This window comes from Microtus pennsylvanicus, chromosome 10 (genome assembly GCF_037038515.1).
Source record: "Microtus pennsylvanicus isolate mMicPen1 chromosome 10, mMicPen1.hap1, whole genome shotgun sequence".
NCBI classification, from domain to species: Eukaryota; Metazoa; Chordata; class Mammalia; order Rodentia; family Cricetidae; genus Microtus; species Microtus pennsylvanicus.
This window is the reverse complement of record NC_134588.1, coordinates 40,706,462-40,718,185: the sequence shown is the minus strand read 5'-3', so window position 1 is coordinate 40,718,185 and position 11,724 is coordinate 40,706,462.

Here is an 11,724-nt window from a genome sequence, read left to right as displayed (position 1 = left end):
GTTTCTTTATTAACCAATAGACATATGACCCTCTTCCATCAAATAATTAGTATTTAAAATTTTCTCATCTTACCATTATGTGTAACTTTCATCTGTTTTAAAACAATGTATTCAGTACACACATATATAGTAAATCTTGTACACTAGACTGCTGTTGTCCATTGTCTAAGACCCCTTCCATGAGATGAAACCCATACTGATTCTGCTTGACTAATCAAGAACCTGAGACGTAGGGGAAGCCATGACCAAGGGGAAAACCTAACATTGCTATTCTACTAAAGGTATATAGCCATTAATTATTCCTAGCAATACCCTGCTAGATGATTGCATTCTTCTGGCATCATCAGAAAAGTTTAGTGCCCATGTGGCCAGAGTCCATGTCATTGCTGTGTCCTGCCCAAGGTCGTTGGTCTTCTCCCATTTCACACAGCTGAACTACCCCTTTGTAGCTGAACTACTACTCTGGCATGCAGCTGTGCACCGTTTGGCTGGCCCACCTCGTGGCAACTTGGCAATTTAGCTTTTAGCTGAAATTCCTCCACCACTTCTCTGGCTTCTGCCAGAACTGCTCTAATCAGGCTTAGCTCTGTCTCCAGGGTGCAGGGACTGCTCTGACTTGAGTTCTCAGTTCTTATCCACACATTCCGGGCCTGAGGTCTGGACAGTAACCTCCCGGCTGGCGACTGCCTGCAAGCTCTGGGTTCCTTGATATTTTCCCCAATTCATACCTTCTCTATATACAAATGTGCTGCTCTTAATTAACTAAATGTGTTATTAATTAAGTCTCAGGTAATTAATTCAGGTACTGATCTAGGACCTGCCTTACTGCTGCTACATCGACACCTGCTGGCCACAAATAGCATAAAATATCTTGGGGTAACTCTAACCAAGGAAGTGAAGGATCAATTTGAATGGAAGGATCTCCCTTGCTCTTGGATTGGGAGGATCAACATAGTAAAAGTGGCAATTCTACCAAGGGCAATCTATAGATTCAATGTAATCCCCATTAAAATCCCATTGAAATTCTTCACAGATCTTGAGAGGATATTAATCAACTTTTATGGAAAAACAAAAAACCCAGGATAGCCAAAACAATCTTATACAATAAAGGAACTTCTGGAGGCATTACCATCCCTGACTTCAAACTCTATTACAGAGCTTCAGTATTGAAAACAGCTTGGTATTGGCATAAAAACAGAGAAGTCGATCAATGGAACAGAGTAGAAGTTTTAGTATCTTATGGCACGCATTCACCATTTGTTAGGGAGATGGTAAAGACATTGGATTCAATCAATAAGGTTAATTAACATGATTGGCTTCCATTAATCTCAGAGGTACTTGAAAATGGGCTGTTGATAATGTAATTCAACCAATGGGCCCACTACAATCTGGTATTCCTTTGCCTTCCCTATTGCCTAAACGATGGCATCTTATAGTTATGGGTTTAAAAGATTGTTTCTTCATAAAACTTTACAAGAAAATGACAGAGAAAAATTTGCCTTCATAGGGTCTACTTATAATTCTCAGCCTACTAAGAGATATCAATGGAGGATCCACGCACAGAGAACATTAAATCCACTCACAGGGATTATTAAATAGCCTGCATGTTGGCCACTGGAAATACTATGTAAGCAATTTCATGAAAAAGTAGAACCTAACAAAGCAATATTACAAAACAGGTAATATGACCCAGGAGAGAGCCAACCTTCAAGGGGAAATATGTGACATTCCAAACCATTACATAAAGTTATTAAATGTCCCTGAATTCTAGATTCCTCTATTCTTATCACTCAATCTCTTTTGTGATGACCAGTTTTGGGGACACCCAGATTTGTTTGTTATTAAAAGTGAGTCACAGTGCTTTCCTGCTCAGTGTCTGTCTTCTATAGAAATTTCTATGTGGTCTGTTTAGCAGGTAATTTTGTGAGATTGACTCTACATAATTTTGACTCTTAAAATAAAGAGTGAATGTTGTCACTCTAAGGCCTCATGGTTGGGGGAATGGAAAGATCATTCCATAGACCTGACCGTACAGAGAAATTACACTGCTGAGGTGTTTTGGAAATGAATCCCACTTTGACGGGAGAATCATGGTCTCACAAGGATTCCACAGATATGACAGCGACTTTTCCAAAAGGCAAGTCTTCCTGCAGTTCTGTAAAAGAGGTTCCCCATAAGTTATTCACTTGTGGGTATGCCTTTGTGAATCTGTGTGCTGTACATTTATTGTATAGTCTTGTGAGTGCCATTTTTTTAGTTAATTAAGGGGGGAGAAGGAATATATCTGGAACTGATGTGATACTCTTCTTCATGAGGACCAGCTTTAATGATAACAGAGCCACAAATCAAGCTTCTGAAGAAGTAAAATAACCTACAATCCTACACAGCTGTGATAAAATGAATCACAATACCAAAATATTGCTCTAACTGCAAGGGTGCAGTGTTCATACACAACAGCCATTTTATTGGATAATAAGAAGCAAATCATGTCTGGTACTAGAAACCCAGCTAACTACCCAGATCTAGTGTGGAATAAATATCAGAAGATATGTGAAAACCACCATTTTATTAAAGCAATGTAAGCTATAACTACACTATAAATATTTGTTCATCGACCTACAATTATGTATAATCCTCAGTTCTCATCAAGGAATCTTCTTTTTGTAGCACAGAAGACCACCATAGAAAATGCTAACCAATAAAAACTGAGATCTCAGTCCAAAAGAATACTATAAAACTCTTGCAGTAAAAGCTTGAGGATCATTGTGGATGATGAGACATTAAGAATTCAAAAGCCATAGAAATAGGGAGTTTGTTTTGAGATTATATTTCCTATGAAAGTAAGAAACTGCATCACTCAAGCTAACACAATGCATTTCAGAAATCTAAAAAATGCAAAGAACAGGAGAAATAGTCCTCTGCAGGGAAGGGCATACCAAGTGATTTTTAAAACCAAAGGTTCAGCCCTGAGAACATATAAAAAAGTAATATTTTCAGACTGAGAAGTTTTGTAATTATATATTTAGGAATAAAGATACATGTGTATATATATACATAATCATGTAATAAACAAATATGCATTTATTTAACAACAACTAATAAAAACTAAACTATAGGCCATTAATTTGAAAGCAAGTAAGGAAGGACAAATTAGAAGGTTGAGGGAGAGAAAAGAAAGAGAAAATTATGTAACTGTATTAAAATTTTAAAAAATAAAAGAAATAATAAAAAGTTATATTTTTCAAAAAAGTACAACTTCCTTCTAAGTGTTCATTCTAGTGGTTTATTCTGAATCATATATTCAACCATGGCATTTACTGTTTTTCAGATATTTGGTCTCCATTGGTAGGCCAGTCTTTCTTTTCCTTTGTTTTCCATTTTAAAATACTCAATTAACTTTGAAGATGTTCCATTAAGCTTTATTATACTCATTAAACTAAAAGAGTAATTGCTACTTTATACACAGGCATGAACATACACAGACATGTCACAGAAACATTTTAATGGTGGCCAAGAAATTGAATTACCGTCACTGTCCATGAAGCAAGTTTAGATTATATTTGATACAGTCATTCAGAAATAAAAGCTTTATATAACCTACCAAGTGATTTGTTAAAAAAATTTATTTGATTAGTTTATTCAAACACTAAGTTTTAGAAAAATTTCTACAACTGAGTTTTTAGAGAGTTTATGTTCAATCCTTTTTTGCAATATTTTCAATATAGCATTTTATTTAAAAATATATTTTTACTGGTAATGAAAATAATTTCATTGACAGTATAAAATGTATGATAATATAAATCCATCTAATTCTCTATGCTTTAGCATAATAATGGTAAAAATAATATTATTTGAGCTTAGGCATATTGTTCTTTTTAAACATTTTTTTTATTTGAAGCAACAAGATAATGTTTTTATAAAGCATCATGACTAGAAAGTAACACATTATGTAAGTGTACAGAATCTTTCTAGTGAAGAGCACAACCTGGAATATTTTGTAAAAATTTTATTTTACTCTAAGTATCATCATTTATATCACAATAACACTAAGATAATACAGATTTATAAAAGTATACAGATAGATTCTGAAATATATCTTTTGGCAAGGAAAAAGTAAAATAAAAACAAAATAACCTTGCCAAATCTCTTCTTGTAAAAGTTTCTAAAAAGTTTAATTTTCTAGTAGATGAATGCTTACAGAGGGAATAATTAAGCAACTAAGTAAAGCCTGCAAGGATAATGTACAGGACTGATAACCTGAAATATAGAAACAGGAAATATCAGAATTCATCTCCATTTTTATCTATAACCCATGATAGAGTCTTGAGGTTGGATTTTAGTCACTGTCTGGCAATTAGTGAGCTAATTAAAGTCAGGTCTTTGCTATACTCAAATTTATATAAAATGATATATAAATTTATGTAAGATATATTTTCCAAACTTTGAACTAGCTTACATAGTACAGCCTTTTCTTTGTTCTTTTAATATTTTATTGCCTTCTATTAGTAATGGGGCTAATTATGACATTTTCATGCCTGTGCAAATACAGTTTGGTCGTGCTTATCCCATAACCACCTCCCACAACTGTACATTTCTTTTCTCTTCATAAGCAGGCAAACTTCTGTTTTCTTCATTTGCTTGTTTGTCTGGACAATACATTGATTAGAACATGCATAGATTAGATAAAGTTTGTTACAAGCCTATGTTCCTTACCAGTGGTTAGTCTGCTGAAGCCAACATCTCCTTCTGTCTCACCAACCTCTACATTTATATAAATCCTCAGTAACTGGTGGGACCTTCCAGTAACTCCCCATGTAGTGACCGAATATTATCAGGTCCAGTCTCTAGAACAATTTGTGATGTGGAATCAAGAGTGAAACAGCTACATCATACTGTTCCTCTCCCAATTTACCCTGGGTCTTACATTCTTTTCCTACTTGTTCTTAGTACTTCATTCCTTGGAGAGAGATCTTGTGGCTTCCCCATTTGTGATAAGGCACTAAGCAGCTGTATGGTTGCTAAATTACAACCAATCACATTTGAATCTCTGCAATCATTGAAGACCAGTGTTCCCCCCCAAAAAAATAATGCTTCTCTGAGCAAAAACCAGCACCACTGTTCTTTGTGGACAAACATAGTTATTTAGAAAAGAATTTGACAGGCACATAATGCACTTTTAGCAAAACAACATCAGTGTGATATTGTTTATTAAGAGTCAGTGGGGTAGCCAATGTCTTTAATTTCATTACTCAGGAGACAGAGGTACATGGATCTTTGTGAGTTTGAACCTATCCTGATCTACATAGGATGTTGCAGGACACATGTGGATTTTTCTTTCTGGCCATCTTGCTCCCAAATAACAATATTGAGACTTCTTATTAATTATGAAAACTCTGCTGATAGCTTGGGCGTTTAAAAAACTATCTCTTATAACTTAAATTAACCAATTTATATTCATGTATATTTTGTCAAGTGACTCATGGCTTCTACCTTTTTTATCACGTCTGTTCCCTCTGTGTCGGCTTGCAATTCTGCCTTCTTCTTTTTCCCTGAATTCTCTCTACCACCCAAATCCTGCCTAGCAATTGCCAGCTTAGCTTTTTATTAAACCAACCCGAGTGACACTTCTTCACAGTGTATTCCACTACACAAGGAAAGGAAATACTACATAATAATAGACCCTGCCTCAAAAACCTATGGAATTAAAATATGTGCCTTTCTGGGGAGATCAATAATGATCTGAAACAGCAGAATGTATAAAGGTACCAGTGTCATGGAAATGAAATTTTCTGCAAAATAAGTCTTCAGAAGCAAAACACACAACCTGTTTTCCAGATATGGCAAGACTGTATATCAAGCTGACAGAGGAACTTGGCACATAATGTATAAGCTGCTCCCATATGAAAATATGAAGGAATCATGTAGAACAATTTGGCATGGTCAAGGTCTTCCTGAATAAAAGCCAGAAGAAACCATCAGTTAAAATGAGGCTCTAGTTGTGGAGGGAAATGCAGTGTTTGAAGGGTTGTGGGCAGCAACTTTAATGAAGAAGCATTTGTATAGATTCATGATTTTCTGATTTTTAATCCTAATTGAAGAAGAGTAAGAGCATGTCATAGATATTTTTCACATTACATACGATGAAAAGTAGAGAAAGGTTGGTGCCAAAAAGGATGTGTCTTCAAAGACCATGCCAAGTAGACAACATCTACCTACAAGTCCTAGCTCTTAATGGTATGAGCCTTCAAATGCTGCCAAAAATTTAGAACAAAGTTGTTAAAACATGAACCTTTATTGAACATTCAAGTTCATATCACAAAGACAATATGCCCTCTCAAATAAAAAGTACTTCTATTTTTATTTTTAAAAAGAGTATTTTATTTGTAATTCTAGTTTTTTATTTTATCTTGTGGGGAGGAAATGATAATCAAAAACAACAATACAATACAAATAAAAAAAACTCACATGAACACCTTTCTTCGATATTTTATTCTAATTTGTTTGTATATTAAGACATTTCAGTACCTCTAAAAATTTTGACATACCGATGAAGATGTCTATCAGTGTTCTTTTACTAGTTTAACAATCTGAAGAGTTTCTTCACTTCATGACACAAGGAACCTTAGAAGACACATTACATTCCTCTCTTTGGTTGTGTACTGTTTCTGACAAGGTAATATGAATGTTAATGTATCTTTCAACATGATGTCTATCATGATGGATGAAGAGGGTACTCAGTCATGTCTTCCATGTTTAGTACATTGCATTACTACCTCACTGTGGCTTTAGTCTGCAGCTCAGTACTTCTCCCAGGAACCTATAGCTGATATATTCAATGTCAGTAAAAGGAGAATTTTCGTGTTTCAGCTTTACCACTGCAATAATAAAACTATATGATGTAAGAGGCTTAAGGGAATCTGTATCTTCAAGGACCTTAGAAGCTCAAAGTCAGGCTATACATAGGTTTGCTTCTTTCTTTGGCCTTTTATTGTTATTATCACATTACTGTCTCCTTGCTTTATTTTCACAACCCTTTATGTATATACAGGAATGATTTTCCTTCCTCTTTAAGGACGTTAATCACATTGAATAAGAGCATACTCTTTGTAATGTCATTTTACAGCAATTACTCTCTTAATTTGGAATTATGTTGTAGGGATAGGTGATGGATTTGAAGAATAGTTAGTTATAGTTGTTTTCTTTAGTTATGATATAAATAAAATAGATGTAAATATTGTAATTTTTACTTGATAACTGTTTTGTTATATGTAATTTTGCTATGTTAAAGTGAAAGCCTTTCCTTTTTGTTTAAACAGAAAAAGGGGAAATAATAGAGGAAGGTCATTGGTTAAAAAAATAAAGAAACTGCTTGGCTGGCCCTCATAGGTTAAAACATAGGTGGGTGGAGTGAAGAGAACAGAATGCTGGGAGGAAGAGGAAGTGAGCTCAGACTCGACAGCTCTGCTCTCTGGAGCAGAGGCCATGCTCCCCTCTCCTGGGCAGACGCAATGAAGCAAGCTGCCAGGTCAGACATACTGAAATTTTCCCGGTAAGACTGATGCTACACAGATTATTAGAGATGGGTTGATCAGGATATGAGAATTAGCCTGTAAGGGCTAGAGTTAATGGGCCAAGCAGTGTTTAAAAGAATACAGTTTATTACAAATAATACTGCTATGAACATAGTTGAACAAATGTTTTTTGTCATATGATAGAGCATCTCTTGGGTATATTCCCAAGAGTGGTATTGCTGGGTCCAGGGGTAGGTTGATCCCGAATTTCCTGAGAAACCGAAACACTGACTTCCACAGTGGTTGCACAAGATTGCATTCCCACCAGCAATGGATGAGGGTACCCCGTCCTCCACAGCCTCTCCAGCAAAGGCTATCCTTGGTGGGAGAAGAGTGGGAGGAGGGGGAGGGAAACGGGAGGCTCGGAGGAGGTGGAATTTTTTTTTATTTTCCTTTTATCAATAAAAAAAAAAAGAAAAGAAAAAAAAGAATAGTCATAAAAAAAAAGAATACAGTTTGTGTGTTGTTATTTTGGGACATAAGCTAGCCAGGCGACCAGGAGCTGGGGAGGCAGGAACACAGTCCACAGATCCTACAACAGATAGGACTTAAATAAATAAGTTTGAGAGGACACTGTTCATACTATGAAAGTCTGAGGTTCTAAACCACACATGGTTATTTTGATATGCCTTGTGGATGTAATGAGAGAACTGTTTCCAAAATTACTCCAAGAAAACAATTTTCTGAAATGCTTTATCAATCATAATACAGAAGTAGTCTCTTATCTACAAATTTTTGGACACTTAGGACCTCTATAATAGTCATTAAACTCTGTTAAGCATTGAGTTAAGTTGCCTGTGATGAGTCATATTTACCTACCTTTTTCTATCATAAAGAAGATTATGAATAGCCAAGATAATACATACTAGGAAAAAATAATACTTCTGGGGATTAAAACGAAAGTCCAGCAAGTAAAAATTGTAATGGATGACAGTCAAGCCTCACCAATTCTCTTATTGCCTACTTGTTGTAAGAACTAAAAGCAGATTTTAAAATTAGTTAATTAATTGAATACTTCAGCATATATAGTAGAAAAAGAACTTACTTGAAGGAATATGAGGAAAGGTTTGCAATTTTTAAAGCAACCTCTAGTGGTATATTATTTGTGTGTTAATAAATAAAGCTTTTCTGAGCATCAGAGGGCAAAGCAGCCAAACTAGTTAGCTATACAGGCCAGGGAATGGTGGCACACACCTTTCATCCCTGAATTTTGAGACAGGAACAGACATATCTGAGCCTGCCTCTTTTATTAACTCAGACATATCTGAGTTAAAGGCCACCCAGGATAGATCCAGAAACAGTTGCAAGTGTGGTGGTTCACACCTTTAATCCCAGTAATGTTGATTCACCCACCTTTAATCCCAGCCCTAGGGAAGTGGAGACAGGAGTGAGAGGGCTGGGAAGAGAGAGGAAGAGAGAGGAACTCACTGAAATGTGAACTCTGAGATTGGTGGAGAGCATTGCAGGATTGTCCCTTCGTTTGTCTGCGTCTTGGGAGAAGTAAGATCTCTCTAGCGTCATGGCTAGTTTGCTATTTTTTTTAAATTATTTATTTATTTATTTATTTATTTATTTATTTATTATTTCTGCCTCCTCCTCGCCACTGCCTCCCATTTCCCTCCCCTCCCCCAATCCAGTCCACCTCCCTTGTCAGCCCAGAGAGCAATCAGGGTTCCCTGCCCTGTGGGAAGTCCAAAGACCACCCACCTCCATCCAGGTCTAGTAAGGTGAGCATCCAAACTGCCTAGGCTCCCACGAAACCAGTACGTGGAGTAGGATCAAAACCCCATTGCCATTGTTCTTGAGTTCTCAATAGTCCTCATTGTCTGCTATGTTCAGCAAGTCCGGTTTTATCCCATGCTTTTTCAGACCCAGGCCAGCTGGCCTTGGTGAGTTCCCCATAGAACATCCCCATTGTCTCAGTATGGGAGCAGCCCTCCCGGTCCTGAGTTCCTTGCTTGTGCTCTCTTTCCTTCTGCTCCTGATTTGGACCTTGAGATTTCAGTCCTGTGCTCCAATGTAGGTCTCTGTCTCTGTCTCCTTTTATCACCTAATGCCATGCTCAACTTCCTTAGCAGCATTCAGGGAAATGCAAATCAAGACAACTTTAAGATACCATCTTACACCTGTCAGAATGGCTAAAATAAAAAACACCAATGATAGCCTTTGCTGGAGAGGTTGTGGAGAAAGGGGTACCCTCATCCATTGCTGGTGGGAATGCAAACTTGTGCAACCACTTTGGAAAGCAGTGTGGCAGTTTCTCAGGAAACTCGGGATCAACCTACCCCTGGACCCAGCAATACCACTCTTGGGAATATACCCAAGAGATGCCCTATCATACAACAAAAGTATAAGCTAGTTTGCTTTTTTGATCTTCAGGCTGAACCCCAATATCTGTCTGTGAGTTTTTATTATTTGGGATACAGCAAACAGTGTGTCTTTTCCAAGCCTAATGTTCTCAAAGCTTTTTATAGGGTACTTGGGTTATAATGAATCAGGTCTGAAGACAGAACAGGGTCCTGGCATGTTATAATAAATGATGAAGCATGTGACTAAACACAAAGTTTGCAAGCATCACTGGTCTCATGCTCTTCTTCAAGGAGAGCAACACTGGGAGCAATGCTCAAAAATATGACTTTCATAATACTTTCATTTATTTGGGAGGATGTAAATATTTTTCTAATATACACATCATTCCCTTATACATCTTACATGTTTAGGGGATAGTCAATCTCATTATGAATTTCAGAAAATCATTAGAGTTCCCAATTTTCAAATTTCTTTAAAAATAGTGCAGGAATATGAGAAAATGAGGATTTATTGAACATCCTGGGTTTTTTGGGGGGGATTTTTTGTTTGTTTGTTTTTGATTTTGCAGAGCTGGCCCTCATTTTTCGTCTATACTACCATTTAGAAATACATGATGGAAATTGCTGTAGTCATTTTACTAAAAGCCTAACAGTTACTAAATCCCTGAGAAGCAGGGTCATTCTACCTAAGATAATCCTAACACATGTGACAAGGAAATAGAACTTCTAGAAATTAAAAATGAATTCAATATTTTAAAAATGCACTTCCTATTCCTCATATTGTATGTGGTTATAAATGAAACTCAAACCAGGCATGAAAATGATATTTAGTCTTGGTTACAGTGTACACATGCAAATGAAGAAGCATTAATATTTGCAACTTCACTTTGTGGAACATTTGCTTTAAATTCAATACAGCTTCATTTAATGGCTGTGGCTGCCTTACTTTTAATATATTCTGAGGATTAAACGAAATAATACCTGCAAAATTACTTAAAACATTACCTGGCATGTATGATGTATAAATTCAATATTTGCTATTTTTGTGATCTTCATGATTGTTGAGTTAACTCTTTTTAAATTAACATAAAAGAGATGATAATTATACCATTTTCATAAAGAAATTATGTGTCTTGGGTGCATTTTTCATAATGTTACAAAAGTTCGCTCAAATCTTAATTTAGGAATCATTGGCATGTGCAATTAATTATCTGCACAAATGTCAATCATCATAATATTTCCAAAGACTTTTTCTCTTTTGTTTATTTGTCACTGAGACTATACATCTGAATGAAAGATATAGCATCCACCCTTCCTGATATGTATATAATATTTTGTGATTATTTCTCACATACAAAATATTTATGAAAATAATATAACTTAGACTTAGTGAAGAATTTAGCTTTACTAAGATGTATGTGACTCCTAGGAGGAATGTCCTAAACCTTTGGACAGTCCTATATAACACACATGCACTTAGTTAACTATGGACTCTAGGGTTTACTATGTAGTTTAAAATGTGATAGAGGGTGTGTTGTTTTGTTCTTAGTGTGTTGTCTTTGCTTCCAGAAAACTTCCAGACTTTGGAAGTCCACACAGAAAGTATAAACCAGGATCATAAACCAAACATCAAAAACACTAAACAACATGTCTTAATTAATCCCTTTTTATGCAGCTGGGTAGAGTAATACCCTTTTATTCACAAGGACTTGTTTACACAGCTCACAGTGGGTACTCAGAAAAAAAGATACTACTGAATAATTTTTTTAGTCTCTCTCTAAAATCAATAAATACACACATGGATACTAGTAATACCAAAGTGATAGGGTAGAATAAATGAACTA